Below are 27964 nucleotides of genomic sequence, written 5' to 3' on the forward strand. Positions count from 1 at the left end.
AGGCCAATCAGCTGCTGATAGTGCCTGCACACGCTGTACATGGTACGGAAACAACTGGTTCTCCCGTAGCACTCTTCATACAGTGCTGTGGTGAACGTTACCTTGCACAGCAGCAACTTCTCTGACGCTGACATTAGGGTTATCATCAACTGCACGAGGAATTACCTCGTCCATTGCAGGTGTCCTCGTCGTTTTAGGTCTTCCCCAGTCGCGAGTCATAGGCTGGAATGTTCCGTGCTAAGACGCCGATCAATTGCTTCGAACATCTTCCTGTCGGGACACCTTCGATCTGGAAATCTGTCTCGATACAAACGTACCACGCCACGGCTATTGCCCCGTGCTAATCCATACAACAAATGGGCATCTGCCAACTCCGCATTTGTAAACATTGTACTGACTGCAAAACCACGTTCGTGATGAACACTAACCTGTTGATGCTACGTACTGATGTGCTTGATGCTAGTACTGTAGAGCAATGAATGAGTCGCATGTCAACATAAGCACCGAAGTCAACATTACCTTCCTTCAATTGGGCCACCTGGCGGTGAATCGAGGAAGTACAGTACATACTGAAGAAACTAAAATGAGCTCTAACATGGAAATTAAGCGTTTGCGGACATATGTCCACATAACATTTTTTCTTTATTTGTGTGTGAGGAACGTTTCCTGATAGTTTGGCCGTACCTTTTTGTAACACCCTGTATATAAAATAGCATCGTTTACAGGCACCATGGTGAACAAAGACACTACATCGAAGCTAGCAAGAATATCACTTGGGCTGACGTTAATCTCCCTCAGTTTTTCAATAAAATGCGCCGAGTTCTTAATGTAACAGATTGAGACGAAACGTCAGGTAGAAATTTTATACATCGCCCACGGCCTCTCAGCCCGGAAGTTTCAACTGCAGATTTATGATTCTCTCATAAAGAGCTGGATATGCGGAACGTGCGAGTCAGAAAACTGATGCAGCTGAGCCGGAGAACAGCTCATCTGGTGTACAACAAAGTGGGCGGGGCAAGGCCACAAAGCGCAGCTCGAGGTCAAGACGCAACCGCCATAGCAAGCAGACAGCACGACAGGAGTGTCGCAGGCACGTTCTCGCGACCTCGGCGGGACAGGTTGAGTGCGCGGCGCAGCCAGCGGAAGAATAACGCTGCCCATTTACAAGTGCTGACATTCCCGGGCCATGTACTCCAGAAGTTTATCACCGCTCCACTGTTTGTTCATAGGTTGTGAGATGTAGGTGGTCTTTTCAGCTGCCACGCGAGTCGCTGCGACAGACAGTGCGTCTATCTCCTTCTTTTCTTGATCATAAGTGCTAATCTGTATCACTAATCAGCTAAAATGGTCAAACGGTTACCAGATCGCAGATGCAGTAGCAGTTATGGATCGTATTTAAAAGTGAAAATACTGTCACAATCTACTCGTATAACGTCGCAGTCTGGCTAACTAGCAGTAGAGCAATATATATTGATGTTACCCAAAGAAAGCAGGTGTTGACAGATGTGAAAATTACCGAACTATCAGTTTAATAAGTCACAGGTGCAAAATACTAACGCGAATTCTTTACAGACGAATGGAAAAACTACTAAAAGCCGACCTCAGGGAAGATCAGTTTGGGTTCCGTAGAAATGTTGGGACGCGTGAGGCAATACTGACCCTACGACTTATCTTAGAAGCTAGATTAAGGAAGGGCAAACCTACGTTCCTAGCATTTGTAGACTTGACAATGTTGACTAGAATACTCTCTTTCAAATTCTGAAGATGGCAGGGGTAAAATACAGGGAGCGAAAGGCTATTTACAATTTGTACAGAAAAAAATGGTTCAAATGGCTCTGAGCGCTATTGGACTTAACATCTATGGTCATCAGTCCCCTAGAACTTAGAACTACTTAAACCTAATTAACCTAAGGACAGCACACAACACCCAGCCATCAAGAGGCAGAGAAAATCCCTGACCCCGCCGGGAATCGAACCCGGGAACCCGGGCGTGGGAAGCGAGAACGCTACCGCACGACCACGAGATGCGGGCATTTGTACAGAAACCAGATGGCAGTTATAAGAGTCGAGGGACATGAAAGGGAAGCGGTGGTTGGGAAGGGAGTGAGACAGGGTTGTAGTCTCTCCCCGATGCTATTCAATCTGTATATTGAGCAAGCAGTGAAGGAAACAAAAGAAAAATTCGGAGTAGGTATTAAAATCCATAGAGAAGAAATAAAAACTTTGAGGTTCACCGATGACATTGTAATTCTGTCAGAGACAGCAAAGGACTTGGAAGAGCAGTTGAACGGAATGGATAGTGTCTTGAAAGGAGGATATAAGATGAACATCAACGAAAGCAAAACAAGGATAATTGAATGTAGTCGAATTAAGTTGGGTGATGCTAAGGGAATTAGATTAGGAAATGAGACACTTAAAGTAGTAAAGGATTTTTGCTATTTGGGGAGCAAAAAAACTGATGATGGTCGAAGTAGAGAGGATATAAAATGTAGACTGGCAATGGCAAGGAAAGCGTTTCTGAAGAAGAGAAGTTTGTTATCATCGAGTATAGGTTTAAGTGTCAGGAAGTCATTTCTGAAAGTATTTGTATGGAGTGTAGCCATGTATGGAAGTGAAACATGGACGATAAATAGTTTAGACAAGAAGAGAATAGAAGCTTTTGAAATGTGGTGCTACAGAAGAATGCTGAAGATTAGATGGGTAGATCACATAACTAATGAGGAAGTATTGAATAGGATTGGGGAGAAGAGAAGTTTGTGGCACAACTTGACTAGAAGAAGGGATCGGTTGGTAGGACATGTTCTGAGGCATCAAGGGATCACCAATTTAGTATTGGAGGGCAGCGTGGAGGGTAAAAATCGTAGAGGGAGACCAAGAGATGAATACACTGAGCAGATTCAGAAGGATGTAGGTTGCGGAAGGTACTGGGAGATGAAGAAGCTTGCACAGGATAGAGTAGCATGGAAAGCTGCATCAAACCAGTCTCAGGACTGAAGACCACAACACAACATAAGAAGTCTGCTTGGGCTGCGCTGAAATCCCACCGAGTGCGTATTATTTGTCTCGATCAAGTCAAGCAATTACGTGCTCCCCGGCGTATTTAAACACAGTTACACGTAGGGATATATCAGTTGCTATTCCGGTATTAGTCATAGCTTCATTACCTACACAACACCAATATCTCCACTAAAGTTTTTTAGTTTACTAGAGCCAGATAGTTCGTAACAGAGCGATAATTTGTTAATGCGGCAAAGAGTACTTACGCACGCCGCGTTCCTTGGACAATCAATGTCGCCGCACAGATAATTGTTTACTGAGTACACAATACTGAATGGGTTGAAAGAAGTTATTAACGAAGTAATAACACTGAACGCTGGTTTATTGCACTGTTTTCACATCCGAACACTGCCGTAAGGAAGTAGCTTTTCCTATCTGGGTGGAATTAATGACGTATACTGAAGTCCAAGATATTATGCAAGTTCCAGAGTCCATTAACTGATTTTACGAAAGTTAATTCTTTTCTCAAAATTCGGTTTCAAAGTTTAGTCTCTATATCGGTCCATCATTAATAGTTTATGACTTTGCGTAATGTCCAGTCTTTTGTGGAAAACATTCAATTTAAGACAATTTCGAATCTTTCACTGTCTGGATTCTACGTGGTGTCCTATTTGAAGTTACTGATTTACTTCTTACAAGTTCAGTGCGTCGTAGTAGATCGCAAATCTTTAACGTCCAAAAAAAAAAAAAAAAAAAAAAAAAACACGCTGAGGTACGACTTGATCCGGCAAACTCTCGTAACACATCGTTCGTCCTACTCCGTGATTTCTTTGCGATCTACTATGATTTTATTTTGAAACTAATGGGATTCTATCGTTTTTATTTCTTTCTCTTTCTAAACGCTAAGCTACTTGGTACTGAATTTCTTTTCTGTCCACGTGCTACTATTCAAGCAACATTATTCCAAATGGGACTTTGTTTTTTTTTTCTTTTTTTTCATTTATAAAATTTGGAACTTGATTTTTAGTACTTTAGGGCTTCGGGATACTATTTGTATATTCTTCATTTTCCGTCTAAAGGAAACGGCGTTACATCCGCCCCCCGGACAGTAATGAGCGCAATCCGCTTTGTTTCTACAGTGGGGTGCGATGATTGTCGGACTGTCATTGGTACTTCCTTATTGCATAGTACAAACTTCATTATAATACAATGGTATTTGTCAATATTTTAAACTGTGGGCATAACAATGTTGCCCGTCTAAGAATTTCATATCTTTTGAACTAATAATTTAAGTATTTCATGGTTAATACTATGAAGACCTTAGAAATTTGCCTGTTTAAATATTTCACATTTTAATTATTCTGATATTAAAGTATTTCGAGCCTAAGAAAGAGCTCACTAAATAATTCAAGGTTTAAATATTTCCATTTATGGTTCAATAATTTAAGAATGGCCTAGTTTAACTGCCGTGTCTATAAATTTCATCGCTAAATCAATTCACAATATGGCATAACAATAATATTACGAAATATGTACAATCTTTATTTTTCGTTTTTTTTCTGATGCTACACTCGGAGAGTGGGCAGACAGTACGTCTGAGACAACGGTCTACATACGGCGCTCAATTCCCCCTCGGGTCGTTTTGCTCGCAAGAGAGTTGGACCAGACTGTGCTGGCTGTAATCACAGTCTGATCAGCTGCTACCTCTGCTGCCTCTCGGATGACTAGGCAACGGGAACCCCAGGCGACGTGTAATCTCCTCATCTGCTATCTCTTGAATAGGCTGGTAACAGGATTGTGTGTGTGAAATCTTATGGGAATTAACTGCTAAGGTCATCAGTCCCTTAGCTTACACACTACTTAACCTAAATTATCCTAAGGACAAACACACACACCCATGCCCGAGGGAGGACTCGAACCTCCGCCGGGATCAGCCGCATAGTCCATGACTGCAGCGCCTAAGACCGCTCGGCTATTCCCGCGCGGCTAGTAACAGGATTCGGCGTCTTCGATCAATCTGCCGCCTCTATATTGCCGAGCGGCGGAAGTTGAGGTGTCTTGTTTGTTGCTGGCTAATTGTTAATGTAGCCGATATCTGTTAGTCTCTGACGCGCCCATCTTGTGTAATTGTTGGCCTGACGCAGAAGCATCAAGCATTGTTGTTGACTGTAGCTCTGATTCTTCTTCTTCCGTGAACTATTGTGTTAGACTTTGTTTTCTCAGTCAACCAGCTGCGTCTGTTTTCTTCTTTTGCTGTTGGTTATATCGATGATTGCTTCAATGTGAAGTATTTGCATATTGACTGTATCGTACTTGATCTGGACGAATTGTCATCGGATCTGTCTTTCTTCTAATCAGTCAAAGAAACTGGTACAACTGCCTAATATCGTGTAGAGCCTTCCGCGAGCACGCAGAAGTGCCGCAACATGACGTGGAATGGACTCGACCAACGTCTGAAATAGTGCTGGAGGGAAATGACGCCATGAATCCTGCAGGGATGTCCGCAAATGCGTAAGAGTACGAGCGGGTGGACATCTCTTCTGAACAGCACGTTGCAAGGCATCCCGGATATTCTCAATAATGTTCATGTCTGGGGAGTTTGGTGGCCAGCGGAAGTGTTCAAACTCAGAAGAGTGTTCCTGGAGCTACTGTGTAGCAGTTCTGGACATATGGGGTGTCGCATTGTCCTGCTGGAATTGCTCAAGTCCGTCGGAATGCACAATGGACATGAATGGATGCAGGTGATCATACCGGATGCTTACGTACGTGTCACCTGTCAAAGTCGTATCTAGGCGTGTCAGGGGTCCCATACCACTCCAACTGCACACGTCCCACACCATTACAGAGCCTCTACCAGCCTGAACAATCCCCTGCTGACATGAAGGCTCCATGGATTTGTGAGGTTGTGTCCGCACCCGTATACGACCATCCTCTCGATACAATTTGAAGCGAGACTCGTCCGACCAGGCAACGTGTTTCCCGTCATCAACAGTCCAGTGTCAGTGTTGATGGGCCCAAGTAAAGCTTTGAATCGTGCTGTCATCAAGGGTACACGAGTGGGCCTTCGGTTCCGAAACCCCATATCGATGATGTTTCGTTGAATGGTTGGCACGCTGACCCTTTTGGTGGCCCAGCATTGAAATATGCACAGTTTGCGGAAGGGTTGCACTTCTGTCACGTTGAACGATTCTCTTCAGTCGTCGTTTCGTTGGTCCCGTTCTTGCAGGATCTTTTTCCGGCAGGAGCGATGTCGGAGAGTTCTTACCGGATTCCTAATATTCACGGTACACTCATGAAATGGTCGTAGGGGAAAATCCCCACTTCATAGCTACCTCGGAGATGCCGTGTCCCATCACTCGTGCGCCGACTGTAACACCACGTTCAAACTCACTGAAATCTTGATAAGCTGCCATTACAGCAGCAGTAATAGATCTAACAACTGCGCAAGATACTTGTCTTATATAGGCGCTGCCAACTGCAGCGCCCTATTTTGCCTGATTACGTATCTCTGTATTTCAATACGCTTGCCTATGCCTGTTTCTTTGGCGCTTCAGAGTATAATCTAACGGTAACGTTTGAACACAGGAAGTCAAGTATTACATTCAGAAATTGTACGTACGCGAGATAAACATCAAAATAAAATAAAAATGTTGCTGCAATGATACTGTCTGTCATAGGAATAAGCACTAACGATTGTACTTGTATAGAAAAATAGGAGGATTCAGATCCTGCGTAAGATCTTGAACGTGATAATTCCAATAAAATCTTCACAAGTTGTGAAAGACATTTGACGTCCACAAGCACACTTCGCCATTTCGGGCTATAGGTTAAGACCAGCCTTGACGTCAGTGGGAACGCCGACAAGGGGACCAAGGAGGACAAACATGACACCCCACCTATTCCTGCGTGATCGTGTGAATATGCCAGCAGCATCGCAACGGCACGAAAACCATCCAGTGATAATACGTTCTGGGCACCACTTTCATTTAAGCTCTAAATACCAGTGACAGTTGGGGCTGGGAGGAGGAGTGTGGCTGTGTCGACACTCCCTGCTATTATACGGAGACTCTCTGACTAACAAATTAAATCCGTGTTAAATTAAATGTAATAGTGATTTTCCTTCTTTGGTTGTAATCATCATCATCGGTTCTCCAATCCATTTGCCCGGGTCTGAATTACGAGCGCTCTCCACATCCGTCTGTCCATATACTCGTACAATAATCTTCTCTCGGGACTGTATCCCAACTGACTCCTCCTTTTCCTGTATCCCCCATCACTTGGTCCAGCCATCTTCTCCATAATCTTCTTCTAATCACATCTGAGTATAGCCATTATTTTGTTCTCCTTCCCTCGTCCTTTCATTTGACTTGCCAAATCCATCTCTAATAGGACCCTGTGACTTACTTTCAAAAATGTGTACGATGTACCTTCTTCCCTTAATTTCTTATTTCTTATCATATCCGCCCTAGTTTTATGGACCATAGTTCGTAAGGAGTTCATTTCTGCGGCTTGCACTTTGTTGTCGACCTGTTTGGCTAAATGGCTCTGAGCACTATGGGACTTAACATCTATGGTCATCAGTCCCGTAGAACTTAGAACTACTTAAACCTAACTAACCTAAGGACATCACACAACACCCAGCCATCACGAGGCAGAGAAAATCCCTGACCCCGCCGGGAATCGAACCCGGGAACCCGGGCGTGGGAAGCGAGAACGCTACCGCACGACCACGAGATGCGGGCCGACCTGTTTGGTTGTTGTGTAAATTTCTAGACGACGTGTTGTTGAGTGTTTGGGAGAGGTAGTATCTTTCGAGTTTGTCTGAATATCTCTTAACCTAAGGCAAACCTGGCTGACTGGCACACATCAGACATCCAACTCTCACTTGTTATCTTCTAGAGTTATCACCTGGGCAATGATACTAGTCAACTAGACGCACGGTGTGAGGGGAACCTGATGCCTTGCAGGTTTGACAAGGCAGGGGACTACCAAAAGCTAAGGATGCAAACCTCAACCGATAACGTCCAGCAATGTTAGGCCTCGCAGGCCAGCTGAAGGACAAATGACTGCCTTAGACTGCAAAACGAGCCTCTTTTGCTTTTGGTGGTAACTGTTATTTCCGCAGTAAAGTAATGTTGCAAACTCAACACCTGTACTTAAGGATGACGTGTGAGAGAATGTTTTACATCTACATCTGCATCTACATGGATACTCTGCAAATCACATTTAAGTGCCTGGCAGAGGGTTCATCGAACCACCTTCACAATTCCCTATTATTCCAATCTCGTAGAGCGCGGAAAGGATAAACACCTATATCTTTCCGTACGAGCTCTGATTTCCCTTATTTTATCATGGTGATCGTTCCTCCCTACGTAGGTCGGTGTCAACAAAATATTTTCGCATTCGGAGCAGAAAGTTGGTGATTGGAATTTCGTAAGAAGACTCCGTCGCAACGAAAAACGCCTTTCTTTTAATGATTTCCAGCCCAAATCGTATATCATTTCTGTGACACTCTTTTCCATATTCCTTGATGATACAAAACGTGCTGCCTTTCTTTGAACTTTTTCTATGTACTCCGTCAGTCCTATCTGGTAAGGATCCCACACCGCGCAGCAGTATTCTAAAAGAGGACGGACAAGCATAGTGTAGGCAGTCTCCTTAGTAGGTCTGTTACATTTTTAAGTGTCCTGCCAAGAAAACGCAGTCTTTGGTTAGCCTTCCCCACAACATTTTCTATGTGTTCCTTCCAATTTCAGTTTTTCGCAATTGTGATACCTAGGTATTTAGTTGAATTTACGGCTTTTAGACTAGACTGATTTATGGTGTAACCGAAGTTTAACGAGTTCCTTTTAGCACTCATGTGGATGACCTCACACTTTTGGTTATTTAGGGTCAACTGCCACTTTTCGCACCATTCCGGTATTTCTTCTAAATCGTTTTGCAGTTTGTTTTGATCTTGTGATGACTTTATTAGTCGATAAACGACAGCGTCATCTGCAAACAACCGAAGACGGCTGCTCAAATTGTCTCCCAAAACGTTTATATAGATAAGGAACACCTAAGGGCCTATCACACTGCCTTGGGGAACGCCTGAAATCACTTCCGTTTTATTCGATGACTTTCCGTCAATTACTACGAACTGTGACCTCTCTGACAGGAAATTGCAAATCCAGTCACATAACTGAGACGATATTCCATAAGCACGCAATTTCACTACGAGCGGCTTGTGTGGAACAGTGTCAAAAGCCTTCCGGAAGTCCAGGAATACGGAATCGATCTGAAATCCCCTTGTCAATATCACTCAGCACTTCATGTGAATAAAGAGGTAGTTGTGTTTCACGGGAACGATGTTTTCTAAAGCCACGTTGACTGTGTGTCAATAGATCGTTTCCTTCGAGGTAATTCATAATGTTCGAACACAATATATGTTCTAAAATCCTGCTGCATATCGACGTCAACGATATGGGCCTGTAATTTAGTGGATTACTCCTACTACCTTTCTTGAATATTGGTGTGACCTTTACAACTTTCCAGTCTTTGGGTACGGATCTTTCGGCGAGCGAACGGTTGTATATGATTGTTAAGTATGGAGCTAATGCATCAGCATACTCTGGAAGGAACCTAATTGGTATACAGTCTAGGCGCTACAGTCTGGAACCGCGCGACCGCTAAGGTCGCAGGTTCGACTTCTGCCTCGAGCATGGATGTGTGTGATGTCCTTAGGTTAGTTAGATTTAAGTAGTTCTAGGTTCTAGGGGACTGATGACCCCGTAGTGCTCAGAGCCATTTGAACTTTTTTTTTTTTTTAATACAGTCTGGACCAGAATACTTGCTTTTATTAAGTGATTTGAGTTGCTTCACTACTCCTAGGATATTTACTTCTACGTTACTCATGTTGGCAGTCGTTCTCGATTCGAATTCTGGAATATTTACTTCGTCTTCTTTTGTGAAGGCATTTCGGAAGGCTGTGTTTAGTAACTCTGCTTTGGCAGCACTGTCTTCGATAGTATCTCCGTTGTTATCTCGCGGAGAAGGCATTGATTGTTTCTTGACGCTAACATACTTCACATACGACCAGAATCTCTTTTGAATTTCTGCCAGGTTTCGAGACAAAGTGTCTCAGCAGTGTTGTCGGTAGGTGCCCCGGCCTAGACTGCGGGTCCGAGGGTGGCGACGGCAGCGCCAGTGGTAGGCGGCGGTAGTAGGCGGAACAACGGGCCATTATTCCGCTACAGGCCCTCCGTCTGCATGCGGCAAACGACGCCCACCATGGTCGCCAGCTCGGCATAGTCCCGCTCTATTGTGCGCTTTGAGGACTCGAAAATTGTAGTAGGTTGGAAAAGTGGGGCACATCCGTTCTTGGTTACTGGTTCGATGACTGGAACTATTATGGGTTTGAAACTTCCCAGCAGATTAAAACTGTGTGTCGGAGGGAGATTCGAACTCGGGCCCTTTGCCTTTCGCAGGAAAATGCTCTACTAGTTGAGCTACCCAAGCACGACTCGCGACCCATCTTCACACCTTTAGTGCCGCCAGTACCTCGTCTCTTACCTTCCAGACTTCGGAGAAGCTCTCCTGCAGAATGAATTGGTGATTGGAAGTACCACTCAGTCAGCCTGAAGGAAGAGACGAAACTAATTTAGAGGGTTGCTGTGTACCATCATCAAGACAACTTGACGTGTTTGTTAGGTTGTGACTGATCGGTAGGAACCCTGTTGAATACTACATAGGTTTGTTGCATATATTCCAATCTCTGTCTTTCATTGCAGTTTTTGCCCTCTACAGCTCCCTCTAGAACCACGGAAGTTATTCTCTGATGTCTTAACACATGTCCAATCATCCTGTTAGAAGAGTAACACTGTTGCTCGTATGCCGACTCGCCAAATATCCTTCTTGTTCAAATCTTGTTTGTATCGTAGTTTAGTCTTGATTTCTTGTTACACCTGAAGTCTTGTCCCAAATTAGTGTACATGCTTGGAGGTATGAACCGTCTATGCAACCAACTGAAGGCAGTCTGTTTGTTGCCATACGCGTTTCGCTTCATTTATTTGGAAACCATCATCAATGGCCTGTAATACATGTTTTCTTTTTTACCTACCATAAATGTATTATGTGGTAGATCACTGGGGACAGGTGAAAATGTGTGCCCCGACCGGGACTTGAACCTGGTAGGGGCACACATTTTCACCTGTCCCCAGTGATGTATATCAACAACACAGCAGCTAAGGGTTTCGATTTAACTATCATTTCATTCTAGAGAAGCTGCACGGTCATCAATGGTATCTGTTCTTTCGGGAACAGATACCATCTTCATATTTTTTATTAGACTATGGCTGAATAATTCTACACTAATAAAACCAACATAATTAGGTTTTATCATCCTGAATCATAAAAGTTTCACATACTTAACGTCAAATATTAGACACACTAACCCACCTGTAAAGTAATCGCACTTTGAAGTTGCTTTCTACATGAGAGTCAGATTATTTAAAGAATCAGGATTACGAGGCTACAGGTACTGTAACAAATTTACCGTAGTGAGGTAGTTCTGGAGTGCTACAATTGGCCTTATGACCCCTCTTACAGATTCTAATAAACTGCGCCTCTTTCCTATCTATACATGAAAATAAGCCAGCACCATACTACTGCATCGCAGCATAAAACTTTATTTAGCTGCGCTCCACAGTATCTAGATAATTAATTAAGTACAACATGCCGTTCAAACCACTATAGATTCCTAAATATCTAAAAATAGTAATTATTTACACACAAATTTATTTTTCGGAGAATACTACTGGCTTCATCTAATTACCCAGCATGTACGTTAGCGTTGTAACAGTTTCATATCTCTTCTTGAGCTGGTACTTTTAACATCGTCGCCCATTAATTGAGATTTAATTATTTTACTTGCAATTAATATGAAAGGTAATTTCGGGTTGTGAACTCTTTTTATGTTCAAATGAAAAGCAATGGCGGCAACGTTATAAAAAACGGAAGCCTCTGTCATTAAATGACTGACTTAATTCTGAACTTTCACGAAAGTTAATGCGATTTCTTCTGAAAGTTTTCGCTTGGAGAGGAAATATTTTGGTAAAATATGTTACTGACCCTGAATTTAAATACGTTTCCTTGCGGAAGTTTGTATTAAATTTATTCCTGATATTAAAGTGATTGCAGGTTCAATAGTATTTCACAGCAAAAGACTTCGGCGCATGAAATGGTGCACGTAAACTATAATAACCAAAAGAAATGCTTCCGCATTTAAGAAACACACAAAATTATGAATCTATAAAGGGAGGAGAGGTTTGTAAATGAAATATGGTTAAACTTTAACAGTATATTTTAAGGAAATAATTGTCAACTTACTCTATTCGCCACAGCAAACATTTGATGGCTAATATTTTAAACAAAAGATCGTCTACATGAAACGCGCGATGTTCAAATGAACGCACTAGATGTTCTGATTACTAATAGCAGTTGCAGTTGCAAACAATCAAGTAACAGTCCAAGAAACATCTCCTACGACCATTTCATCAACCCGCAGAATTAATTGCGTAACATGAATCAAGTTAACCAAGAGAGTAAAGAGCAAAAAGGAAAGAGCAAAAGAGAGCTGTTCCCTTGTTTCACTACAATTTATACTAATTACACGTTATGATTTACACATTATGATCTTTGTATGATTACCGATATATTATCCAGAGATGTCTGTCATAGTTACATTATCTGGGGTAAATTTCGCGAAAACATTTGTGACATTATAAACTGTACCATTTGATCAAGTGCATCAGTGAAAGCCATAACTTACAGGGAGGCGTTTTGAATACTATTTTAAAACTCAAAACTGCCCATCACCTTTTCTTCGCGGTGGTACGTGGCTACCGTTTCTGTACCCTTGAAAGTGGCATATAACATATACAAAGATGAAGATTGTAGCATAAAACAGAAAATTTCGGGACAAGAAAACAGTCGTGTGAAGTTAGCACCCCTTTTTCGAGAAATATACATTTTTTTCAGAGTTCTTGATAGATATGGCATAGTTCTAGAGTTCTTTGTACAAAATTTCAATAGTTCTGCAGAATTTAGCGAAGAAAACAACAATATTCGAAAAAATTTTCGTATCGAAAACGTTCTTTGGCAATTTCCGCAAAATGTAAATAAGTACAAGAGTTCAGAACACAGTTCTGAACAGAGCTCCAAGAGTTCTTTCGAAAATCCAAGTAACATTTTTTTGTGCAGCTAATAGTTTACGAGATAATTGCATTTTAATGAGAAAATCTTTTCACTTACTGTGAAGTTGGCACCCTTTTTTTCACAAATGTATACTTTTTTCAGATTTCTTGATAGATATGCCATAGTTCTAGAGTTCTTTGTACAAAATTTCAATAGTTCTGCAAAATTTAGCGACGAAAACAATATTCGAAAAAAATTTCGTATCAAAGACATTCTTCGTCAATTTTCGCAAATTGTAAATAAGTACAACAGTTCTGAGCACAGTTCTGAACAGAACTCGAAGAGTTCTATCGAAAACCCTATTAACATTTTTTTGTGCAGCTAATAGTTTACGAGATAATTGCAATTTAAGGAGAAAATCTTTTCACTTACTGTGAAGTTGGCACCCTTTTTTTCAGAAATGTATACTTTTTTCATATTTCTTGATAGATATGCCATAGTTCTAGAGTTCTTTGTACAAAATTTCAATAGTTCTGCAGAATTTAGGGAAGAAAACAACAATACTCGAAAAATTTTTCTATCGAAATCATTTTTTGTCAATTTTCGCAAAAATTAAACTGGTACAACAGTTCTGAGGACAGTTCTGAACAGAACCCCAAGAGCTCTATCGAAAATCCCAACAACATTTTTCTATGGCGATAATGGTTTGAGATAAATTGATTTAATATGGGACACACTTTCTTTACGGAAAATATAAATATATTCGTACAACAGTTCTGATGACAGTTCTGGACACCACGTGAAGAGTTCTATCGAAAATCATAGTGAAATTTTTTTGTGCAGGTAATAGTTTAAGAGGTAATTGCAACTTTGCAACTTAATTAAGAATTCCATAAGAGCTCCTACTGTGAAGCTGGCACCCTTTTTTTCAGAAATGTATATTTTTTTCAGAGTTCTTGATAGATAAGTCATAGTTATAGAGTTCTCGGTACAAAATTTCAATAGTTATGCAGATTTTAGCGAAGAAAACGACATTGTATAACAAAGCTGATTCAGGAACCCTTTCCTTTTGATACAATTCTTCCTGTTGCCACAATAAATCACTTGTGCAAAGATTCCAACTGTACTGATCATTACAAAAATACAACCATTGACCAGCGGCGCACATTTCTTGCAGCGTTGTACAAAGCATTCGGCTTATCCGCTGTGAAAATACCACACTTAACGCTATTTTAAAATTTACGGTGGATGGCTTCCGTTTATCTACAATGTCAGCATCTATCGAATTATCTTCATGCAAACGTGATGCCTGGATCACTCACTTCCCCTTTTAGGTACGGAGGAAACTAGAGTTCAGTCTTGTGAAAGTCAAAAAAGGAAATGTGGGCAGCCCTTCTTTTACTGATAGCAAACTCTAGAGAAATCTCCACACTTGTTTTTCTTCATCATGCCAACAAAAGAAAAACTCTCCCTTCATAGCTCTATTATCATTCCAGTACTAGTAAGCCAGTTGTCCGCTTTCACATTTCGACCTGACTGATATATAGGTTTACACAGTCACAGAACAACATCAAATTGTTTATTGCTCAGTTGGTAAGTCCTTCTTGTTGCAACACAGCGTATATTTCCAAATTGTACAGGTAAAATACTTAAGAATCCACACTTAAGAATCCATACTCGTTTGTTTTGATTGATACATATTGGCGAAAACTGTACCTTCCACAGAATCCTTCCAGCTTCTTGCCTACTGTAACATTTTCTCCAAGGGTGTAAGATTTGTGGTAGTTGCGTACAAACACAGTAAATATTTCCCGAATAGCTGTTAGCTTGTCTAATTGTCTCCTTTCATCACGAATAGCGCGACTGTAAAATCTAAGTCTCTCCAGAATAAATTTGAAACGTTTTATGTTCGTTTGCGAGGTGAAATTTTTCAATGCCATCACCATCAGTTCCACACAGATCTTCCAGGCTTTATCTGTTACTTTTGTTAACAACAATTAAAAACAAGAGACTGATGAAGGCTTTCAATTCAATATCATCTATTGATTTTACCCCTCTCTCACGCTGAAATGAGGCTTTGATGCTCTCAAAATTCTGATTGGAATACAAAACTACAATAGACAAATATCGTTATCTATGAGGTAATTACAGCATCACAAATGCTGCTTTGGCTGCACCTATTGGTACAGGTAAATTTCGAATAATATTATGCTCTTCGAACAATATGCTTCGAATTTCTTCAACATTTTCTAGTACTTCCCACTTAAAATAATAAAATTCCTATAAAATAACGCAACCAGGCGCAGTGTATTAATCTGATATTTGACGTTCAGACAGCGGACACTGACTATTAAACAGTTCAAACAGAATTTAAGTGCAGTTTACATTCTGGATTAGCTTTGTACTACTTACTACGTTGATAAATAAACTAATCGCTGAAATGAAATACGAAAGGGCACAGTGGATAAAAACGAGCAATCGGCTCATATCTCATCAAGAGAGCATTAGCGTCGATACTGAATCATACATACAACAATGAAAGGCACACATGAAGTGTATATTTTTAGAATCAGGAAGAACCAGATGAATTTTATCACGTAAAACAGTAATTGTTTTGAACTCTCATGACATCCAGGACCCACTAACAGCTAAAAATATGCCCAGGACCCTCATGGATGAAAGTTATATTGCAACATCACCAGCCGCTAGGATACATAAAAACATGTGCTGTGTGTAACGAATAAATTTGAAATTGATGTCGTTAATATTGTTGCAAACATTTGTTCTAGTTAGAAAGGAAGTGTGGAAGTTTGATGAGTTACACTACAGCGAGAGTTAAAAGTCTTTACAATGTATAGAAATGTAAGTATATTTACTGAATATATATTACAAACGAACTAAGTAGTATGTTTAAAACCTAATTCAATACATGACTGATAGAGGTGTTATAATGTTGAGGGGATACAGTATTAAAGTTAATAAGAAGTCCGAAATTTGTAAATAAGAACCTCGTTTATTTGGTCCTCAATAATCCGGATTTCCGGTTTATCCGGATTCATATTTTGTGTCCCTTGGTATTTTTCTCTTTTTTTTCTTATAACACGAAGATGTGTAGTCGGTGAGGTACATAGGCTGCTTATCACCAGGCCGGTAATTTAGTCTAGTACTGAGTGATAAGGAACTCGGAGTGTGTGAATGACATTGTTTCTCAAGTATTGTACATTAATATAACGGTGTATTGATGCCCATCAAGTAAGTTGCATAGTAACCACGCCAACAGCACTCCACCACAGCTCATTGCACCTCTGGTGCGATTCTCGACAGGTGTGACACCATCTGGTTAGTGGCGCGTGTGAATGTATCTGCTCTCTCAGCCATCTGTTTGTTTTGCACTGACTAGCCTTCTCTCCTTGAATCATCTAAGCGTGCACATCCCACGCTTCCACCTACAGTTACTACAGTCAGTCTTAAGAAGGTGTACTGGCATTTGTATAGTGCTGAACATTTAGACTTTTTGTATTTAGTAGAATATACATCCGGTTTTCGATTTTCGGTTTTCCAAAATAAAAGTGAGAATTTACGATCGTACTCATAGCTGTACTTCCAGCAGTACTTCATCTCCTGCGTTCCCAATTTCGTAGAAGTTGTCCTACGAAAATTGCAGAAGAAGCACTCCTGGACGAAAGGATATTGTGACGATATTCTTTGGTCACAGCCTGGGGTTAGAGACCCGGTCCGGCACACAGTTTTTATCTGCCAGTAAGTTTCACATCGGCGCACACCCACTGCAGAGTGAACACACAATCTATTTCATAATCTACTGGCACCATAAAAATGTTATGAGGGTTTTTAAAAGAACTCTTTCGGTGCTATCCAGAACTGGCAGCAAAAGGGTTGTGCCAATTTATTATAATGTAGACCAAGTGGGTCTCTCGAAAATGCTATTATCTCATTAACTGTTATCCCCACAAAAAATGTTATTACAGTTGTCGGTAGAACTCTTAGGGTCGTATTAAGAAATGCCGTCAGATCTTTTGTACGAATTTATTACTTTTACATGACAAAAGTGAGTCCCACATTAATTATCTCATATAATGTCATCGTCACAAATAATGTTATTATAGTTTTTGGTAGAACTCTATGGGTGATATTCAGAACTGTCATCAGAACTATTCTACGAATTTTGCTATATTAGATAAAGTGAGTATCAGATTAAAACAATTATTGTATAAACTATTATCGCCACAAAAATGTTCTTATCATTTTCAATGCAACTCTTCCGGTGCTATCCAGAACTGCCAACATAACTGTTATACAAATTTATTTTTTCCAAACTGACAAATAATTTTTTACCATACCAAAATTTTGCCGTGTTATTGTTTTCTTCCCGAAATTCTGTAGAACTATTCGTGTTTTGAGCAGGGCAATCTAGAACTATTGCATATATATCAAGAACTGTGAAAAAAATTTATATTTATCGTAAAAGGGGTTCAAACTTCACGGGAAATGCTCATAAGCATTCCTTAATAATGGCAGTTACTACGTAAACAATTACCTGCACAGAATATGTTACTAGTTTTTTCGATAGAACTCTTACAATGCTATCCAGAGCTGGCATCAGAGCATACGAACAGACATAATTTTTTTTTCGAGTAAGAGTGCCCCACAATTAATCAATTACCATACAAACTATTACAACCACAAAAAATGTTATTATGATTATAGATAGAAGTCTTGACGTGTTAACCAGAACTGTTCATCAAAACTGTTGAACGAATTTACTTTTTCTGTGGAGAAAGTGGGTCTAACATCAAAGCAGTTACCGTATAAACTATCATCGCCACAAAAATATGTTATTAGGATTTTCGATAGAGCTCTTGGTGTTCTGTTCAGAACTGTTGTCCGAATTTACTTTTTGCGAAAATGAATAACGAATGTTTGCTATACGAAATTTTTTTCGAGTATTGTTGTTTTCTTCGTTAAATTCTGCAGAACTATTGAAATTTTGTACAAAGAACTCTAGAACTATGCCATATCTATCAAGAACTCTGAAAATAATATACATTTCTGAAAAAAAGGGTGCCAACTTCACAGTAATTGAAAAGATTTTCTCCTTAAATTGCAATTATCTCGTAAACTATTAGCTGCACAAAAAAATGTTACTTGGGTTTTCGATAGAACTCTTGGAGTTCTGTTCAGAACTGTGCTCAGAACTGTTGTACTTATTTACAATTTGCGAAAATTGACGAAGAATGTTTTCGATACGAAAATTTTTTCGAATATTGTTTTCGTCGCTAAATTCTGCAGAACTATTGAAATTTTGCACAAAGAACTCTAGAACTATGGCATATCTATCCAGAAATCTGAAAAAAGTATACATTTCTGAAAAAAAGGGTGCCAGCTTCACAGTAGGAGCTCTTATGGAATTCTTAATTAAGTTGCAAAGTTGCAATTACCTCTTAAACTATTACCTGCACAAAAAAATTTCACTATGATTTTCGATAGAACTCTTCACGTGGTGTCCAGAACTGTCATCAGAACTGTTGTACGAATATATTTATATTTTCCGTAAAGAAAGTGTGTCCCATATTAAATCAATTTATCTCAAACCATTATCGCCATAGAAAAATGTTGTTGGGATTTTCGATAGAGCTCTTGGGGTTCTGTTCAGAACTGTCCTCAGAACTGTTGTACAAGTTTAATTTTTACGAAAATTGACAAAAAATGTTTTCGATACGAAAATTTTTTCGAATTTTGTTTTCTTCGCTAAATTCTGCAGAACTATTGAAATTTTGTACAAAGAACTCTAGAACTATGCCATATCTATCAAGAACTCTGAAGAAAATATATATTTCTAAAAAAAAGGGTGCCAACTTCACAGTAAGTGAAAAGATTTTCTCATTAAAATGCAATTATCTCGTAAACTATTAGCTGCACAAAAAAATGTTACTTGGATTTTCGAAAGAACTCTTGGAGTTCTATTCAGAACTGTGCTCAGAACTCTTGTACTTATTTACATTTTGCGGAAATTGCCAAAGAACGTTTTCGATACGAAAATTTTTTCGAATATTGTTGTTTTCTTCGCTAAATTCTGCAGAACTATTGAAATTTTGTACAAAGAACTCTAGAACTATGCCATATCTATCAAGAACTCTGAAAAAAAGGTATATTTCTCGAAAAAGGGGTGCTAACTTCACACGACTCAAGAAAACTGTAGAGAAATGTAGGAAAGCCAGCAGGGGACTGACGGTTCGTAAGGGCTAATCACTGGAAAAATCACTGGAATTGTAACAACCGTAAAATGTTTGGAAGTAACAGCCCAGAGCGACCTTAAACGGAACAAACACATAAAACCAGTAGTAGAAAAAGTAAGTTTCAGAATGACAATCACAAGAATAATTCTAAGAAAGAGGATGTCATTTGCGAAGGAGGTACGAGGTGACTTAAAAAGGTAAGTTACATATTATTATGGCAGGTCAAATAACTTTTCTGAAATACTGTTCCATACTTCAAAGTGGCACAAGTGCGTGATGCTGTTTTCAAACAATAGCCAAGACTTTCCAAACGATAGTCGGGACGTTTTAGCAATGGTTCAGTTCCACGACGGTAGGAATTCTTTCCATCGTCACGGAGCCATTCGAAAACCGCCGTGTGAACGTCCTCATCGTCGAAATACACTATGTGATCAAAAGTATCCGGACACCTGGATCAAAATGACTTACAAATTCGTGGCGCAAAAAAACAAGGGGTGCAAACCCCCTGCATGAAAAACACGACCATACCATAACACCAGCGCCTCCGAATTCTACTGTTGGCACTACACACGCTGGCAGATGACGTTCAGCTGGCTTTCGCCATACCCACACCCTGCCATCGGACCGCCACATTGTGTACCGTGATTCGTCACTCCACACAACGTTTTTCTGCTGTCCAGTCGCCCACTGTTTACACCAACCGAGGAATCGTTTGGCATTTACCAGCGTGATGTGTGGCTTATGAGCAGCCACTCGACCATGGAATTCAAGTTTTCTCACCTCCCGCCTAACTGTCATAGTACTTTCAGTGGATCATGATGCCGTTTGGAGTTCTTGTATGATGGTCTGGATAGATGTCTGCCTATTACACATTACGACAATCTTCAACTGTCGGCGGTCTCTGTCAGTCAACAGACGAGGTCGGCCTATACGCTTTTGTGCTCCACGTGTTCACGTTCTCACTTCACTATCGCATCGGAAACAGTGGACCTAGGGATGTTTAGGAGTGTGGAAATCTCGCGTACAGACGTATGACACAAGTGACATCCAGTCACCTGACCACGTTCGAAGTCCACGAGTTCCGCGGAGGGCGCCATTCTGCTCTCTCACGATGTCTAATGACTACTGAGGCCGCTGATATGGGAGTACCTGGCAGTAGATAGCAGCACAATGCACCTAATATGAAAAACGTATGATTTTGGGGGTGTCCGGATACTTTCGATCACAGAGTATATCTGCGATTGTTGTCAATCAGTTCCTAGACGGCCTGGACATTGTCGTCTGGCGGCGATATCGATGGCGTTCTTTCCCAGTAACCATTACTCACTTCTATGCGGCCTTAGTCAAATTGTTGGCATCATTTCAATACAACAGGACGCGAGATTACATTTTGTCCATATACCGCCGAAATCTGTGTGCAGTTTAGACGTTTTGCCCACGTGAATCGTACTGTCTCTCGTACTTATGGAGTACGTTTCCAGTTGCTGCCTCATGGAGATGGTCATAACTCCTGTGGCAGACGTTATTTAAGAAGCGTTGACTATCACGTGGAAGTTTACTGTGAAAATTTCGAGAGCGTACGTCCGAAGAAGAGTCGGAGGATATACTGCTTTCTACCACACACGTCTCGTGAAATTACTCTGGGAGCCCAATGGAAATCCGAGGTATTCGAAGAATACGGAGGCTTACTGGCAATCACTCTTTCGCATGCTATTTGCGATTGGAGCAGCAAATATGTAATATGGAATATAGACGTAAATGATGATTGAGAAGATCATCCAGCCATTTCAAATACTAGAGCCCAGAAAACTGATATATTTCTTTTCCGTATTAACGGGTTCATTACACTGATAAGCCAAAACATTACGACGATTGTCCACGGCAAGAGCGAATGCTGCATGATGGCAATGAAAACGCGTGACGCTTTAAGGAAAGTTTATTAGCAGGTCAGAGAAAAATAGGGAATCATTCTAGCGAGGGTGCGAACCGCAATTGGACAAATTCCCTGATACGAGCGACTGTGTCAAAGGGCAGACTGTTAAGGCCTGGCTTCTGCGAATGGGCATCTCGGAAACAGCGAAACTGGTCGGCGGTTCGCTTGCTACGGTTGCGAGCATCTAATGTAAGCGACTGAAGGACTGTGAAACCGCGAGAAGACGAGAAAGTGTTGGAAATCCACGCCTCCTCATCACAGAACGCGGAGACCAGAGGCTTGCCTACAACGCAGAGCAGGGTAGATAGTGATTTGTGGCAGATCTCATATCAGAGTGCCTTACCGGTTCAGGCATTTCAGAACACACCTTTCAGTGTACATTATTGTACTTGGGGCTCTGCACCAGACGACCCCACGTCTTCCCATATTGCCCTAACAACATAGTAAATTAGGATTGCAAGGGCTACGGGATCATCGAGATTGGACCGTGGATCAACAGAAACGTGTCGCCTGGTTGGATGAATCGCTGGTCTTGTGGTCGTGTCCAAACATGCCGTCAACCAGGCGAACGACTGCTCGAAAGAATGCACCGTGCCATGGGCGCAGGTCCGTGTAGGTTGTAGTATGCTATGGGGGCATTCATATGAGCATCCCTGGACCTGTGGTAGGAGTGTAAGGTGCTGTGACATCTGCGAATGACGTGAATATCATTTCGGACCACCCGCATCCCTTCATCGTTGATGTCTTCCCTGACGCCTCAAACCTTCCCGTCTCCTGTATATCTCATTTGTTATGCAACCTTCCCTTCTACAGTAACCTATGAAACCTTCCCTTAGGATTTCTATCTCTTGCTTAATAATAACAAATGAAATCTTCCCTTTGAAATTAATTCTCTTTCTCAATAATAATAAGTGCAGTCTTCGCATACAAATTTAAATGCTGCTTATTAAAAGTGATTTGCTAATTATTTCGACGAAACATAGAATGTGTCGTCGTCGTGGGTCTCAGTCTTTACCTACAATAAGCCAAAACTGTTCCTTACCTTTTTTTACTGTTACTGGATCGCCATCTGACTGCTACATCGAACTGCGACGTGAATATACTTACTCTGTTTTACTATATTAGCTGCTGGTGGGCTGTCATAATAAGTGGCTGTATTTATTACCAAAGCTGACGTTATTCTTTAATAGCAAAGCTGACGTTATTCTTTAATTAATTTGACTAAAGTTACGTAATTCATTGTTAAACTTTTTCTTGACAACAATAAAATTTTGCAAAGTTTTACGTTGATGGTTTTTGGGATGGATAATAATCTGTAATGCAATATTGCTGGCAAAAATTAATTATATTCTGAAAACGATTCTTCAGGTATTTACTGTTAGTAATGAAATGATTTTACAAACATTCAAATGGGACTTACTTTTTACAATAATCTTACAACTAGCATTGCGCAAACATACCTTCAGTAGTCTTGAGTTTCTCAAAAAAATAATTCAATAATATTAGTTCATCTTATGATAATAGTTAGCTGATGTCTCTGTACATACGTCAATAATATCTTGTAAATCACAGCTGGTGGCTGGCAGGCACATCGCTCCTCTCAACCTCTCGCTTCAGACCTGCTACCGACTCACTTCTTATCTCGCTTACTACTGACTTCCTGCGAACGCTAAAATGCGGTCTCTCCTGCCAACAATGCTTTCTGGTGCAGACAATCGCTGCTACCATTACAAAATGTATCAATGCGCGGTCTTTCCCGCTCTTTTCTTAAAATGTATCCATACGCGGTCTCTCCCGCCCTTTTTAAAATTATATCAATGTGCGATCTCTGCCGCCAACAATACTTTGGTGGAGACATTCCCTGCTACCATAATTATTTCCAAAATGACAAATATTAATTATTCCTACTTAATCCTATTTATAAAGTATAAACATCTTTCATAAATTGTGGTTCGACAATAGACAATAGAAATATACACGTCTTACACGCCGATGGCCAGAATCGTGTTGCAGTGGTTTGAGGAGCATGATAATGAAGTCACGTAGATCTTTTGACCATCAAGTTTGCCTGGACTAAAACCTATGGAACACATCTGATATCTGGGACACTATAGGACTTCGTCTCCGCACCCAAAAGTCCCTGGGCCGCAATTTACGGGAACGTCTGGTGCCACATACCTCCGTAAACCTATCGAGGGCTTGTCGAATCAATGCCGTGCAGAATCGCTGCAGTATTGCGCTTCAAAGGTGTACTAACTCATCAACGTGCATAGCATGTGGAGGAAAAATGTCATATTTCAGTGCTGCCAACATTACTAGAGATTAACAACATGTTGGGATGTGAGGAGGGTCTGCAACTGTGTTCCACGCTGAGAGCGGTTGCGCACTAGGCGCTCGTTAAGTCACGGAGCATTACGCTATCACGGCAGGACGGGAAAACGACGGTAGACACAATGAAGGAATAACTTCGAGACAAAAACAAGCAGCAGGGCACGATAAGACACGAGGCGGTATTCCCTCGGGCGTAGGCGGCTGCTCTGGCTGCTTCTCGGAGACACTCACGTGCCGCCAGTCGTGATGCGTTAAGGCAGTGTGTCAAGAGTGTGACCTTGTCCCTCGCATGCTAAGCAGCTGTGCGGCGGAGAACCTGCTCCCGTCGCTTTCAAGTGGGCCGCGACTCAGCGACTGAAAAAAGAGAGGGTGCCAACAGCGAGGACGATAAAGTACACGGCCAGTGGCTTCTACGGACACCTTTGCTTGACGTTGTTGTGCACAGAGAGAATGTAGCACCAGGAAATTGTTGGGAAATAAAGGAAGATCTTCAGATACAGGACGAACATTCTGGTGCGTCAGCTGACAGTTGACGCTCAACATACACTAATGGCCATTAAAATTCCTACACCAAGAAGAAATGCAGATGATAAACGTATTTATTGGACAAATATATTATACTAGAACTGACATGTGATTACATTTTCACGCAGTTTGCGTGCATAGATCCTGGGGAATCAGTACCCAGAACAACCACCTCTGGCCGTAATAACGGCCTTGATACGCCTGGGCATTGAGTCAAACAGAGCTTTGATGGCGTCTACAGGTACAGCTGCCCATGCAGCTTCAACACGATACCACAGTTCATCAAGAGTAGTGACTGGCGTATTGTGACGAGCCAGTTGCTCGGCCACCATTGACCAGACGTTTTCAGTTGGTGAGAGATCTGGAGAATGTGCTGGCCAGGGCAGCAGTCGAACATTTTCTGTATCCAGAAAGGCCCGTACAGGACCTGCAACATGCGGTCGTGCATTATCCTGCTGAAATGTAGGGTTTCGTAGGGATCGAATGAAGGGTAGAGCCACGGGTCGTAACACATCTGAAATGTAACGTCCACTGTTCAAAGTGCCGTCAGTGCGAACAAGAGGTGACCGAGACGTGTAACAAATGCCACCCCATACCATCACGCCGGATGATACGCCAGTATGGCGATGACGAATGCACGCTTCCAATGTGCGTACAGCGCGATGTCGCCAAACACGGATGCGACCATCATGATGCTGTAAACAGAATCTGGATTCATCCGAAAAAATGACGTTTTGACATTCGCGCACCCAGGTTCGTCGTTGAGTACACCATCGCAGGCGCTGCTGTCTGTGATGCAGCGTCAGTGGTAACCGCTGCCATGGTCTCTGAGCTGATAGTCCATGCTGCTGCAAACGTCGTCGAACTGTTCGTGCAGATGGTTGTTGTCTTCGTGGTGTAGCAATTTTAATGGCCAGTAGTGTAAATAAAGTTTTAAGGCTTACAGCTGACGATTTCATTTTTACGGACAATATTTCAACGAAAGACATAATCAGCTTCATCTTTATGTAGCGCTCATTACTCCTCCAGCTCCATTTATAGCTATTATTTTATTTGCATCAATTTCGGTGTCTCATTACATCATCTTCGGGCTGTTCTATGATACCAGCTGATCATGTGGATATCGGGCGTGAATGGCAGCTGTACATCTATTAGCGTAAGGAGGAAAGTAGATTGAGCATAGCCGACATCAACTTTTGCACCCTCTATGAAGTCATAATGATGGTTACTCGGTTTCCACATGACCATCTGATATCTATAGGGCGAGACGACCAATGATCTCTTCAGTGCAGAAGGCCGACAGGCTCGAAGTCTTACGGGAATCGGCGACATGCCGCCGGTAATGAGGATAATGGGCTTATGGGGACTACATTAGCATCGTGTGGATAAGTTGGGAATTTGAATCTGACGGGAGGCGTGCTGGGATAGACAGTGCATTTGCAATGACCGTTGTGTCCAGTTAGCTCAGTGCTCAGTGCATCTGCTTACTTAAAAGGAGACCAGGGCTCGAATCCCGGGCAGGCACAAATTTCCAACTTTCCCCATTGATTTCAATTAATACCTGCTCGCAGCCAGTGTCGGTAATTCCTTTGTGTCTTAAAATAAGATCTGTAAATATGGCAGAAGGTGTGATCCTTAAGGACCCTTCACAGCACTGAATATTTATTGCACGGTAATAAGTAATGTGCGATAGTACTGACCAACTAAGAACGGTATCGACTGTTTACCAATATGTTAAAGAAGATTGTAAAGGTTTAAAAATATTGACGCTCTTTCAACATATTGTGCAGTATATTGTACCGTGTAAGGGACCGACAGAAACACATTCTCCTCCGCGAATAACTTTAAAAAATGTACATGGCAAAAGATCAGAAAGTGGACTGGTAGATGTGCATGAAAGGATCATGTACTACTTTAACCTTTGAATTCATAAAAGAATATGACCCCGGTTTTTACTACCCTGAAACATTACCCCTTTGTATGAAATCTGAGCTACATGTGAATAAAGATACAAAGGAATTATGACATGTAGTTGCTAGTGGGTATTGATTTACATGAATAGGGAAAGTTGAAAATTTGTGCCGGACGGGGAAACGAATCCCTTCCGTCAGGCGCAAATTCTCAAATTATCCACACGCTACTGACGTAATGCCTCTGCCCATTATTCTCATTACTCGCGGCGTTTCGCCGATTCCCGATGTCAGAAAGAACAGGCACCATATATACAAGTGAATAAACTGCAGTCTCACTAAGTTTGTTGTAAATTTAGTGCAGGCAACATCTTTCTCAAATGGGTGTTTAAAAACAAGAGTTAAACTAAGAGAAAGGCGAAAACGTAATCCCGACAAAAGAACTCCTGCAGCTACTAACTATACGTGTGTTTGAATTACACTTTTTACGTATAATTCGTGCTATACAAATGCGATTGCACTTTGTTTCCCACAACACCTAGCAAATTGAAAAGATCACAGCCAGTGTGATAGCAACATTTTAACGTCGCCTCCGCAACTACATGTCTAGAAACTTGGTGGTGATCCATTATGGATGTGGGACAGCGGCTGGTCAATATTTAACAAGTAAAATCGCCAAACAGTAACGCAGTTAGAGAAGTTATTTTATTTTAGTTACACAACCAGTTTCGGCAATTCAATATGCCATCATCAGTCCCCATGTGCACCTCACGTACAAACGTTCAAATGAGTCGTTATCGGCATACTGGAGCAATCGGTATCTGGATTATGTGACCAAGTTACCCAGCGTTGACAGACAGTTGTAAATAGTGAATGAGAATAATTATTGATGACTGAAGTCTCTATTACGTGTATCGATTGTGCATATTAAGCATATGGAAAAACGCTACGAATTTGTGCACCAATTCATTGCAAGGCACCGCACGGTTCATGGCGGAGGGTACCTTTCATCACAACTATTCCACTTGCAAATGGCGCGACCCCTAATTTCTCTTATTTTCATGGTTCTTCAGCGAAATGTACGTTGATGGCAGCAGAATCGTTCTGCAGTCAGCTCAAATGCGAGTTCGATAAAATTTTGTCAACAGTATCACTCTCCTTTTCTCCAGGGATTCTCATTTTAGGTCATGTGGCATCTCTGTAATGCTGGCATGCTGATCGAACCTACCAGTAACAAATGTAGCAGCACGCCTTTGAATTGTTTCGATCCTTCCTTCGTGTTGCTATTGCTCTGCAGCGTTACGCCTAGATATTTAATCGATGAGACTGTGTCAAGCTGCACACTACTAACGCTGTATTCTAACATTACGGGATCATTTTTCCTACTCATCTGCATTAATTTACATTTTTTCTATGTTTAGACCAAGCTGCCACTCATCACAGCAAGTAGAAATTTTTGTCTAAGTCGTCATGTATCCTCCTATAGTCACTCAACGACGATACCTCCTGTTCACCACAGCATCATCAGCAAGCAGTGGTAGATTTCTACTCATCCTGTCTGACAGATAAGTTACGTATACAGAAAATGATAACGGTCCTGTCACACTTCCCTGGGACATTACTGACGGTACCCTTGTTTCTGATGAATACTCACCGTCGAGGAAAACGTATTGAGTTGTGTTAGTTAAGAAGTCTTAGTCACTCACATATCTTGGAACCAAATTCGTATGCTAAGACCCTCCTCATTAATAGTCTGGCATGGGGTACCGCGTTAAACGCTTTCTGGAAATATAGAATATAGAATCTTCCTGTTGATCTTCATGGTTTGCGGGATATCGCAC

General features: G+C 41.3%; 1 protein-coding gene across 1 annotated transcript in view; it reads left to right on the plus strand.

The window, feature by feature from the left end:
* Positions 1-27964, plus strand: part of LOC124803427 — a 250963-nt gene that overhangs the window by 205335 nt on the left and 17664 nt on the right. The window lies entirely within an intron of this gene.

This window comes from Schistocerca piceifrons, chromosome 6 (genome assembly GCF_021461385.2).
Source record: "Schistocerca piceifrons isolate TAMUIC-IGC-003096 chromosome 6, iqSchPice1.1, whole genome shotgun sequence".
In the NCBI taxonomy this organism is placed as follows: domain Eukaryota; kingdom Metazoa; phylum Arthropoda; class Insecta; order Orthoptera; family Acrididae; genus Schistocerca; species Schistocerca piceifrons.